This window comes from Varroa jacobsoni, unplaced genomic scaffold (genome assembly GCF_002532875.2).
Source record: "Varroa jacobsoni isolate VJ856 unplaced genomic scaffold, vjacob_1.0 scaffold_1197, whole genome shotgun sequence".
NCBI classification, from domain to species: Eukaryota; Metazoa; Arthropoda; class Arachnida; order Mesostigmata; family Varroidae; genus Varroa; species Varroa jacobsoni.
Window position 1 is genome coordinate 35,934 of NW_019214099.1, and position 13,262 is coordinate 49,195.

The following is a 13,262-nucleotide window of genomic DNA, read 5'->3' on the forward strand; positions in this document are numbered from 1 at the left end:
GTCACCATAGATCATACGCTACAGCAACTCCTAAAATTACCCTTAAAAGAATGAGCGATCCGCCGCGGTTGACTCGTTCAAGACGAAAAGAAGACGCTCCGCGGACAGCGTCTACGCAAATGCAATATGTCGTAGAGGATGATTAGTCAAGTTAGACGTACAAGCGCCGACAAACAGCCCTTCACCAATAAACGTTGCAAATAGAGGTTGTGCAACTACCACGATTATTCCTCTGTTTTAGCGGAAGTAACCCAGGTTGCAGACGAAAAGCGTAGATAGCATTTATCATACGTCTAATCATCAAACGTCTGATCTTGTTTCTGTTTTACCTGAAGCTAGCAATCGCAACAGTCGCAGCTTGACGCTTCCGGAGTATAGCACCGATACTACGATACGACGCTGCCAGAGCTATGTAAACGTGGCCGCAGCAGCACGAGAGCGTGAAAACTCTATAGCAGCTAGCTATCTACACAGAAGTCCTCGAGTGAGCCGATGCCCGATAATTTGCTATGACAGGGAAGCCGCTACATATCTGTTTCATCTGTAATTCTCTCCGAGAGTTCCGTTCGGGACAGCAAAGAAATACGAATCTTGGGGGCGGACTGGTTACCACTGCAACCATCACCATTGCTGGAGGGCACCTCTTGATTTTAATGAAAGGACTACGTACCAGACCTGGATTGGGTTAGGTCGGTGCTAGTGGAATACTCATTGTAGAAATAGTACATTCTTAATTGTGCTCAGATTGTTTAGGTTTATGTTCTTCGTCACGTCCGAGCGACATAAGGAATCAGAAGATGTACAACCTCTGATGTGTATTGCGTGCTCCAAGAACGATCGTTATACTTTATTGGTATTCGGTTTTGCCTTCAAAATATTTTTAGATAGTTGTGTCATCGATAAATGCCCCATCGCTCGGCCTAGTAAAATAAGATAAAAAAAACAATCCGTCGGAAGTATCGATAGAATAGTACTTTGCAGTAGTGTAATTCGTCTATAAAGAAAAAACGGGCTCGAGTAAATCCAGCATATGTTTATAATGCTAGTTCAAATGACGTCGAGGGATTGAACACGTTGGAGCTGTGGAAGCGTGGAAACATAAAAGCAGTATTCGTAGAGGCAGGAGTGAGTAAGGTATTGCTTGAGCAGTGAATCTTTGAGAAGTACGTAAGTCGGTCCATTTACATTAAGCAGCAACCGGAAAAATACAAATGATATTAGGAAACCGTTTCAGTACTCCGTTCAGAAATAGATAATCTCGTTTAACGAGCTGCACGTCGTAGCAGTTAGAATTTGCAAGGATGCAGTGTTAAAAGGACAACCGGCATGTGGCTTATGTGGTCGATTAGCTTACGTCGCCATTGAGCCATCCACCAGAAACGTCGTGCAGGACATGCAGTGGACGCAAGTATATTGGCGCGCCCCTCACCAGCCACTAACTGGAGCCTCAGTCAAAGAACAAGGGGAAGGCAATCTCCAACGTAATCAATGGAGCTACAAGCGGCAAGTTCTACTCATCGAGGTAAAACCCTGAAGAAACTATCCGCCTCATCGCGACCCCACCAAGCCGATCGCCATGGGGTAAGTTTTCCGTGCATCTCGATTCCGTATTGGTGTCGCCTTTTGTCATTTGCCAAAGAACGTTTCAGAAAACCCTGGTCACCAGTGTAGTTATGACATCAATTGATGAGCATATATCTTGAGCACATATGACCACTCTGGCTGGGATCAAATATTGTTTATTTTGAAAAACGTGAGTTACAGATATTTAAAAAGGCTCCAGTACGAATGGTAACGTTATTTATAGAATTAAGCGCAAGAGCTATTTAGCGTAGTGAATCTAATCATAAAATTTCCATAAAAACTTTACGGTAAATAGTAGAAAAATAAGGGATAGTAATATTATCAGCGGGTACAAACATTATCTCCACGTAATATTCCACAATAACATCCACTAGTATGTATGTACACTTATTAATGTGGCTCGTACACATCGCAATTTTCTGTCTTAGTTTGCTAGTTGCTGATATGGAGTATGAATCCGTCTATGCTAAATTCACGGGTATTATTACCCCGACCATAGTATTTCAATTAATGGCAATCTAATGTTCCTTAACGCTGACCTGACGTTGCATGACGCATGAATACGATTGGAAGAGCTTTCCAGTTACTTCGTGATGTCCACCGGTCAGGCTGAAGTAACATAAATAAAAGCACAGCAAAGTATCCTTTTGGCAGGTTAAGGTCTGTTTATCATGTTCAAAACACGTTATACCATGCAACAGATCTTTAGCAAAGCGCCGACAACATAATGAGGTTATGTTATAGAGCCAATGAAATGGATAAGCTTTTCGTTTAAGTCGGTAGCCAGTATCACTGTATCTGGTAGAAATTGCCATTAGTGACACACGGTATGAATGAAGCGCCTTGATCCTCAAATATCAGAAAAACTAAGACAAAGTATGCCGTTTCTAGCCCTTAGCCATGGAGACAGGGGGCCATTGAGAACAACGTACAACCATACACAGTCATAATTGTTTCCTCACTTCCGAGAGCTATATCTTTTTACTGTACATAGAACAGTTGATAGTTTTATTACTGCATGTAAAATAACGGCTTTTTTAGCATCAGCCCAACATAATTAAAGCTATCAGTGTTCTAACTATTATTCTTCAAGGTGGTTTATGATCTCGTCCTAGATACGAACATTATCTAAATGATGCTATTTCGGTTCACACTTGGGCTTCTACAAAAAGGTTGTATATATATATTTGTTTTTTTATGCAAACCTTCTATAGCGGGCAACCATCTTGGTGGGGTCGAACTTCGGTGGCTGAAACTTGTTTCTGGCATAGATTTCCTAGGGCAAAAACGAGATTCAATTTTAGAAGCGTTCTAACCGTACGGATAGACGTCATGGAAATGGTCTTTGCGGAATTTTCTGACCATTAGCACAGTATGCTGGAAAGCTTCTTATGGCGCGTGCGTGATGCTCTGAAGATGGCATAGGCACCCAATTCCGACCACACAGCTCCTTTCCTAAGTCATCTCAATGTTTGCTTGATTTTGGGAAACAGAAGTCACCTGCAGTCGCTCTGTTCCAGTAACCTAATTTACCTCAATTATTTTGGTAATTATCTAGTAACTATAAACCAGTATTTAAACAATGCTCGAATTGATCAGTCATGATATGCTTGAACCTGTCGTCATTCAGAACTGCGTTATTTTCCACGCCTTCGTATCGGCAAAGGGTGTGGGCCTATATATACGATCCTTTGTTTCAAACATAAATAAAGAAGGTTCGTTAGGTAATCGAAACCGACCTCGTTTGTTTTTAAATGTAGATTTACAAAAAATCTGTGATACACTCTGTATTGCGCAAAAGGGAAGAAATTGTTACTGCTTCTAAATGTCATAAAGTAACCATAAAATTATGGCAGTTGGTTCGGCACTTAGTAAGGTCGACGTTTAAATGTTAAAGCTTAGAATTTACGCAATTAGGACACAACGGCCTGTTTTACTGTTATAACTTTTTTTTTGAAAAAGGGCATTGCTATATGGGTGCAACGGTTCATATATTTCGAAGAAAAGAAAAATTTGCACTTAAGGCCTGTTTTTGTTTTTCAGTTTTTATAGTCTCTCTTTTTTATTACAGCCTTGCTCACTTAGAGAATCCTCTGAATTAAGCGTATTTTCATTTATGGGTGGTTTTAAAGTTAGCCAGGCCACAATTCGAACTGCATTACTTATAGATATTTTTAAATATCTTGCACCGTTCGTCAAGCGGAGCAACAATCACGGACAAACTTTCTGTTCTAGCTGCCCCTCCTTAATTATCAGGATACCTCTTTTATATTGAACTCATTTATCCATAGTTAACCACTTTGAAGATAATACAAAAAAATCGCTCCTTTGACCAGACAATTCGATCACTATCCATTCGAAGCATTATTCCCGCTGTCCTGGTGTAATTAAGAGCTGATGTAAGTTTCCCGAACTTAAGCGTGTGGGCTGAATCGTGCACAAACAGCAAAATATTTAAACCCATGTAACGGCTCGAGAAAAGTATTTTACAAATTTGTGGATAAACAGATTATAATCTGCCTGGAGCAAGGTTACGCTTTTGTGCAGTAATAAACGTACACTAATATAGCTGGTTACATTATTTTACAACTGCAAGTACGTGAGCGATTTTTTCGAAGATGAACAAAATTGTATTTTACAATTGCGTGCTCTGTCCTGCACAGTTCCATGCACGCACGTTCAGCAAGCTTACCATCACTATCTGCGAAGGTCCTCATTTCTATGCAAATCACAATTTGGTCCTGTCATGAGTTTGTTGTTTGTTTAATAACTTAGCATGACATTGACCGTGTCGTAAGCATATTTAAAAGCTTTGATGTTAAAGGTTCTTCGTATAAAGATGGTTTGTTTGCTAGAAGCAGACAAGAGAAACGTTTTGCCAAACCCTTCAAAATTTATACAAGCTTAACAGCCGACTCAATTGTTGCACTTCCAAATTACCAAACAAATTTGTATTTGTCGGCAATACACGTTCGTTTTTACTAACTTAGTGATATTTGTATATCTATCTTGTTTGTTCAGTAAGTAAAAACGAACGTGTATTGTGTGCAGAATTGCAAACACGACAATGCACAGCGGAAGGTTCTCGCACGCAGGCAGCACCCCCCAAAAACGTCCTATCTTGGCTTCGCATAGTCGAAAAAGTGCCTCCTAGCCAAATTGTGGCCTATCCGTCTCTTGGCCTGTTTAGCTCGGGTGTCCTCGTCACCGCCGTGCCTCAGCCTTTATAAAAGGCCGCTAAAAATCCTGGTGGTTTCAAGCCAGCTGGAGGCAAACCACGGCTCTTTATTCCCCTATAGAGTTTGCACTTACCTTGCGCTATGTTCCCTTTAACCCATCTTCCACGTGGTGTAGCCAAACCCATTCACACACTTCGGGTATTTACTGCGTAAAGTAGGCTGGTACTTAGCTTCGTTTAGTTGCTTCGCTGGGACAGACAAAGATAGCGTCGGGTTTCGTACGTTCAGAGTGCTCTCCTACCGCTGCTGCCATAGGGCTCGGAACGAGGAAGCTTCGGCGCCAAAGCTGAACCCTTGGCAGCAATATAGTGTTTTTAACTGTTAGGTTTGGCTCCTTGCTCATTCCATGGGTCGGTTCGTTGGTGGAACTCCTGTGCTCTTCTGTTCCTCTGTTTTTTGCTCGCGTGCTCACTTTGGAATGATACCGGCTATTTTGCAGCCTATAGTTCGTCGTGTCATTGCCAGTTGCGGCAGGGAGAGTGAGCCGTGTGAAAGTGAGCGATGGAACAGAGGGTAAAGATGGAGGAAACAAGAACGTGTCCAAACAGAGCCGTGGCGCTGTGGAAAAAGTGGTATGTCGGTACTGTTTTACCCCACTCTAGGACTGAGATGTACTCTAGGAGAGGTTGATGCGTATGGGAGGACGACGTGGACATCAAGTATAAATTGACCCAGCTCATTAAGTGCCCCTAAAAGTTGCCAGAGGCAGCGCTAAATAGCGAATTAGTCGCCAGGACCTTTGATGCTGTAACACTGCACGTATCTCTTAAGAAATGACCTCAGACCTGAGCCGGTCCCAATGAAATACTGCGTGTTAGACCTAGATAGATATTCTCTGATGAAGCACAAACTTAATTTTTTTGAATCGGTTTGTTTGAGTACCGGTTCACAGTTGAAAAAACTAATCAAATGGTAATCCGATGTCGGTAATGTGGACGCTTGCCAACTTCCCAGCGTTTTGCGGATTGTTCGGCACCGGCATTATGCATGGCGGTGTATAAAAATGTGATTTTCTGCGGGAATACCTATAAACAATAGTGTTATTTTTTTTTTTTTTATATATTTTGTTGTTTGCTCCTTTTCTGGGGCTAGTGCAGGCCACGTGATTACCTACTCGTAACATGTTTGCTCATCATCGTTGCTGGAACAAAGCCCATCGTTGACCGAAATGGTCCGCATTATAGTAATCAGCTGTTTTGCCAAAGCTAAGCTCGTTTACCACACCATAGTTTCCTTTTTTGTACGGGCCCGTTCTTGCTTTCTGTGTGCCAACAACCAGCATGAGTTTAAAGCAAAAATATACGCCCAAATAAGCGTACGAGGAAAATTGGGGCCGGTTTAGATGTCATTTATCGAAAGTAGGGCTGCTTTAGACGGGGATGCCTGCTATAGTAGACAACCAATGCCCTTCAGTTCATACAGATATCTGGTGTATGGGGGTACAGAAACAACTATATGTAGTAGAACTATCCGTCTTTGGAATATTTGATCATTACGGTACATTATCCCTTGTCCTGTACATGATATTTGGCCAGCATGTAGGGCGTGTAAGACCCTTAGAAAATGACACCGCTCTGTAAAATAATGCCTTAAACTGTCGAGAATAAATATATGTACATATAAATTTTTATTACCTAATTCGCACGAGGTGCGTATTTAAATGCAGAGCATGTAAGTCCGTGCAGATTATGGGATCGATCCGAACTTATTTCGCATTGCCGAAGATGGACAAGATATATATATACGTATACGTAATCTGTCGCATTGCCTTCGAGTAGTCGAAACGTGGTAGGTCTCTACTTTCTTTATTCAACGTTCCAGCCCGACCCTTAGCTTCGCGGCTTGATCGACCGCTTCCTCCATTCTCTGGTTAATAAAACCGTACGCTCGCTCTCTTTTCGCTGCCACTAATCGCGGTAAATGACGACGTTCAGCTGACACCTGTGCAAAGCGATGCGTCTAAATTTAGATCTTTTTAGATGCTTTGCTGCTGAAACTGTAGCTAAATAAAAACATCTATTAGAGTGGCGGTCTCGTTCAAAATATAACCACCATTCGCCAAAACCACAGCTTCCGGTCCGGATCTAAACCATTCAGTAGTTAATTCATCACTGAAACACTTCTTCCCTAATACTTTTAAACACACTACACACACAAAAATATGACGCAAAAAGTCATAAAAACAGGGCTCCAAATGACCATAAAAGGCTCTGAAATTCTCTGTTTGAAAAGTTTGTCCGGATGATACAATTAGCAATTAATAATTTTATTTAGAAAAAACAGCAGCCTAGGTGTACCGAAAATGGTATTTTGAGCCATATTATTGAAATAATCCTTTAAGACGACTTAAAGGATTCTTTAAAACCAACACATGTTCCGGATCGTTCGGGTTGCTTCTGAAAAGTTTTCATCGGACTTTTTAATAGATGCATGAAAACTGCCAGTAATGTAGACCGTCGATTTCGGGCAAAACGAAAAGCTTTTTTATTTTGATAAAAATTTGTCTACAACGGAAAGACTGGGTTATGGCTGACTTTTGCTCAACTTCGGCGACGCATTGTCGTTCGCCACGCCACTTTCTTCTTTTGTCTGTTGTTTGGGCTTTGTCTGGTACTAGACATAGCGGATGAATGTATACCCAATTCGACAAGCAACCGGCCAAAGTCCTTCTCCATTTGAACGCACTATTTTGTACAGAATTCATCCATCTTTCAAATAAATGCAAAAGAACCTTCTATTCGCGTCCTGGTGGAACGGCTCATAGTCTTTGCCGTGTGCGGGCTGGCGTTGTTATAGGAAAGGAAAACTGCCTCATTCTCTGTTAAACAGCCGTACTCAGTCGATTTAACTGTACCATGTATACATCCCTGTTGACAGTCTTTTTCTTCTCAAGCAGTTCTTAATGGACAGGACCCCCTTCAGCTTCACCGAACGCAAATCATGACCTTTCTGGAACGAAGGGCTGGCCTAGCTGTAGCCTTAAGCGTACCTGATTCCTTTTTCTTTTCTATATCGGTGTGGAAACACCAACGGGGACAATCCATGTGGGAATCTGCCGCTATAGTTGCGCGGTGTTCAGAACTGTTGATAGGCTACGTGAAGTACCGTTTCTGCGCGCGGCTGATTTAGATTATGGGGTACTGAGGCTCCTAATTTTCAAGTAAATCGTACATATCGAAGATGTCTGCCGATAAAACTGCAGTTCATCGTTTCGCCCAACTAGCAAGTTGTCCACCACCGTCTTTTTTCAAAAATGCTTTCAAGCAATTGTCACAAAAAAATACTATGCGTTATTAATCATCGAGCTCACATCGTGTACGGCACAAATACCAAGTGTTGCTTGAACAGTCTTTTGGTGTTAGTAAAGGGCAAAATAAGGTAAATGAAATGAAGGAAATGCACTGCTTTATTTGATTGGAGAAATACAAAAGCGGGGCTTAAATAACAGCGTTAATTCGACTGGGCAAGTATATTAAGGGTATCGTTGCTTTTCTCTCGATATGTTTCTTAACACCGATAACTGAGAAGCAAATCGATTGTACCTATTTAAGTTAATTGAAACTTGACCAAAAGTAGTTTAGGAAAAATGATATAAACCAATGCGCAATAGCTGAGGGACTGTGATCTTTTTTTGCTTGCTTTACTCAAGCTGTTTCGAGGTTTGGCCTTTATATCAGAAAAAGCTGCTTTGTTGCTATTGAAACAGACTATTTGCACGTAAAGCCACCTATGCGTTGCACTATATATGGATAGAGTGTATTTTATACAGAAGTTAGCCAGCAGATGTTACCACAGACGTACCTGAATTCGGAGACAATAGCTGAGAAAGCGGCCAGACAGCTCCGTCGCAGGAGGCCAATCATACATAAGTCAGTAGCTTGCTCTTATCGTGGGAAGTTCGCTATTTGAGACTAATACCTACATATTCTTATGAAATCTATTTGAATTACATGCTCTTTTTAAGAAAATGTCTAGGAGAAGAAACAACATAGGTTAATGTGAACCCAACGACAGTCGAAACATCTCATTTCTATTTCGCTTGCCTTCACAAAGACATCTCTTTCGACAATTGAGCTATATCATTACACTTACCCAGACACTGTCGCCTAATCTGAATTCATTGCCATGAGCTGAGAGACTGCTGTAAATAAGAACAACGTTTCAGAGCTTCAGAGAAAACACGAAGTTTTTACCCAATTTTCTTATCAGCGACGCTTTGCCTGAGCATTTCATGGCTGTTTACCTTTGTGATGTCTTCGATATAAACGCACTAGTATAACAGTACATTACAGCTTACTGTAGTTAAAAATATGTAGGTCTACTGAACGAAGGTAGTATATGTCTCTCACCAATTTGCTAAGCTTTCCCCGATACGAAAACAGCACAAACTTTAAACTGTTTGCGTGTTTGTCTACCATACTTTGCGCGGTGAATGTTACTTCTTTTCTAAGACGACCTTCTTTTTCGCGTCTTTGGCCTAATACTTGCGAACACATGAATCCTAAATTGCGAAAATAGATCGACGTGGCTTTCTGCCGATCCGTAAAGGGAGCAAATGAAGTCAATGAATCCGATGCAGAAACCACGTGTAGACATTTGCCTGACTAGGTCAATAAAGATAGACGATTCACCGCTGGGTAATGAAACGGACCACAAATTCCATATGATAACTTGGCTAATTCCAGCAACCACCACAAACGCATGGATAAGAACGAACAGATGCAGACCAATAGCTCTTAGCACCTCTGGATACTTGAGTTTTAAATTAGCATCTTCGAAATAGTAAACTTGGATACATTTTTAAGAATTTAAGAGATTGTATTATGATAATTTTTCTAATGCCACCTATTTAGAAACGCGACCCGACGCAGTTTATAGCTAAGTATTATAATAGTTACATAACTCCTAATGAAGCAGAACATACAACGTCGGGGCCTGTAATGTCGTATAGATCGAAAAATGCAGAAAAGCACCAAAATCTTCTATAACCAGGCTCGTATAATTGGTGCATCCTTGCCAGCTACCAGCAGTTTGTTGTCAGGCGTAGTCAGGGTCGGTCAATACTACGAACGTTGTCACTTTCGAAGGTATTGTTGGAAATCACTAAGTATTAATGAATTCAATTAGTGATGTTTAGCCTTCATTTCTACCAAATTTTCGAAATTATTCTTCACTGTTCTAGCAGGTTACTGTTTTTTACGTCAAACAGACAGCGACGTTTAGATATATACCCTTTCCAGCGACTTACCTTTGAAAGTTGTACTTAAGCTTACACAACTCATATGATTTTTTTATTTGTTTTAATTTACTCAGATTTTTGGTTCGTTGTTTCCGTTACTACAAGTTCAAACCCGGATAGGCCCAATCTATTCTCATCGTAGCATTTTAGATTTCGCTTTTTCTAGATAGAGCTGTATAGCTTATATGTCATAACGAGAGCCAGCTACACATAACTAAGTTCGTAATCAATGATTTTCGTTGCTAAAAAAAGACGGTTAATTTCGCTACTGATGGTGTTATATAGATTTTGTGTTTGATTATGCATAATCGCCGAAACAGTTTTACAAGGCTTTGATCAAGGTTTAAAAAACAACTGATTTAAAAACTGAGCGTTTACCAAGCCAAACCCGTTAAGGACGTTCGCTATTCAGAGGAAAGCTCTCTAGCCTGATTGCATTTGCCAGGTTAGTTCCGTAAATTCGTTACAAAACACGTATGAATACGATGAAAACTGGATGTAGGAACATAATATAATGGCAGATGATGAACCTTATCGATGTGATACAATATGTATTTTAAAGAGCAAAGCTGTTTTAGTAAAACAATCTAAGAAATACTCAGTTGGTTTATAGTGCGGGTTGTAGTACCGTGCCTTCCCTTAAAGCCAATTATTTCTAGTCTGCGTATCCCTATCGACATATGCTGTCTATACGTAGAGCACCCATAATATTCTGCTAGTAATTTGTCCGACTTTTTGCGGTCGCATTAGAGGTTTTTGCCCTTTTTTAAGTTTATTGTTTACAACCGGTAATCTTGGTGAAGCATTAGATTACTTCAAGGCTTTGTCCCACATCCATTTACCTTTTTAACAGATCTGTAGGAAGGTCATTGCCTCTCAGATTGATCTAAAGGCAAGCTTGCGCTTGGTACGCATGCGAAAAATTGAACCTACCATGGTTATGACGTACACACGAGCGCAATTTCGGGGCAAAGACACGTACGAAGAAATCTTGTTTACAGCATGACCTTATCATGCATGTAATGCGGAAGCAGAGGGTTCTGTCGACTTTGAGCGTGTTTGGAATAGCTCAGTTTTCTAATATGCGAAGCTCTTTCACGAGTAAATTTACTAGATCATTACGTTGCCTTCAATGAGTGTTACTTTTTTTTTGAGATGTTTTTGAGATGTCAGCATCTCTGAGTTAGATTAATAGCCGAAAGTTAAGCCTTTTTTTGTTTGCTCTATCCAGCTAAAAGGTAATCAACAACTGAAGGAAATTATATAGTAGCAAATATGAACCTGTTGCCCGAATGTGATGTTATTAATGCCATCCCTGTCGCATCTGTGTAGTGATTTTGAATCACTGTAGGTGGCCTAAAATTGTCTGGCCGATACGTTACGGGATCAGTGGTAGGCGACAGGGTAATTTATTATTATTATTATTATTTTTTTTATTATATTTATTTACAATTACCGTTAAATATAGAGTGAATATTATATTGGATAAACACAATATAATAATCGTAAGTATCTCTTCCTTCAAATTCCACCTGCAGCACGAACTAGTCTTCTGTCGTATGCTAATGTTTGTTAGCATTAACCCTTTTAATACTTTGGTGATTTAAGTTTTATCTCATTACAATATATGTGGTCCACAGAAATTGCTTCGATCTGCGATGAAATAGAAATACGGATAGAACAAGGTTTTTGGCTTAGCATTTAACTAACACGCACTGCCTTTCTTCGTTTAGCAGGTGTCTATTAAGGAGGGCGTGCTTATGAAGCAGAGCAGCTCCTTGGGGGTAAGTAATTATTTATTAGTACTATTACATTATAAGATTGTCTGAAAAATTCGAAACACAATTTCTCGTTAATTGGCTTTTGTTTTTGTAAAACTGAAAATGAGGACATATCCTACAAACGGGTTCTGTAGGTGAAGAGAAAGACTATGTATATCTTCCTACTGAAGACTTGTAAGCCGTGGGAAAGAGCGACAAAGCTTGCACTTTTGATAGTCAAGTTCAGGACAGGTACAGCGGTGTTTTTTAGTGAGCCTGAAAAAATAAGCGTAAATTACCGTCCGTCTTGAATATGAACTGAAATAATAGAAAACTATTAAAGGTGAAAGCCCACAAAGTACCAAAATAATGTATTTCTCATTATCTAAATGATCATAACGCACGCTTTACGTACCATAAAAACTTGATAGGTGCGCCTAAATTCGAGAACTATCTAACATCTTATTTTAAAAGCTTAGTGCACGTTTTATTTGTATGCTAGCATTTGGGTTCTCACGGTTTTCAACACTCACGGGTTTTAAACGGGATAAATTATGGGGTACTTATGCATAAAAAACACTATTACTGCAAAATTTTGTCCACGTTTCCCAAAATAGCGTTATTTTTAAAATATATTTTTTTTACGAAAAGATTAGAAAGTAATAGGCATAATATTTTACCGTAAAAACAAAAATTTAAGTGCTAGGATAACCACAGGTATACGCTGTACATTCTTTGGTTTAGTCACGTCTGTCGTGTAATGCACGTCACTCAAAACTTCAAATATAGGGTATTATAACGTATCGCTTACTCAATTTTTTTCCATTTCTCCATCCGTTTCCATATTTAATCACGATAGGCCTGATTAAATAGAGAAACATGTGCCGTAAACATCACTATAATACATAATAAATATTTTACAGTATTCGGCAACTGTCAAAAAGAGCCGAATCGGAGTCATTGTTCTAATTTTGGGCTTTATCCCCTAAGCTTCATCACGTACAATATGATTAGAGGCTTTACATTTAATAAGCAGCTGAATTACACTATCTAGAATATGAAAGTATAAACATTTACACGATACAACGAGAAAAGCTGCAGCCGGGCATTAAGGAGCTACATTTACCTTCTAAAGGCTCTAAGCAGTTCCACCAATGCGCGAATAAGCGTTGAACAGAGCCAAACGAAGTAAGATACACTAACTTCTATACCCCCCCCTCCCCCTCCCCCTCCCCTAAAGCAAACAGCAGCCTACGTTACTGATTAGTTCTTTGATCACTTGAGTTTGGGCGCGGAATTCGAAACAATTATTTAAGTTATTTGGTATTCGAGAGATGGTTTTATTTAAAAAAAAAAAAAAAAAAAAAAAAAAGGTTCTATATTCCACTATTAGTTTATAAATAGATATCTGGTGTTTTTTAGGACCGTTATAATTTGTCC

The 13,262-nt window shown here is 39.8% G+C and overlaps 1 long non-coding RNA gene across 1 annotated transcript; it reads left to right on the forward strand.

Moving 5' to 3' along the window:
• Positions 1–342: 342 nt before the first annotated feature.
• Positions 343–11,846, forward strand: LOC147752521 (uncharacterized; the record flags this gene model as incomplete). The annotated part of the gene is given in 2 exon segments (XR_015313851.1): positions 343–1,581; positions 11,796–11,846. It is a non-coding gene; the product is annotated as an uncharacterized LOC147752521 (long non-coding RNA).
• Positions 11,847–13,262: the final 1,416 nt, after the last annotated feature.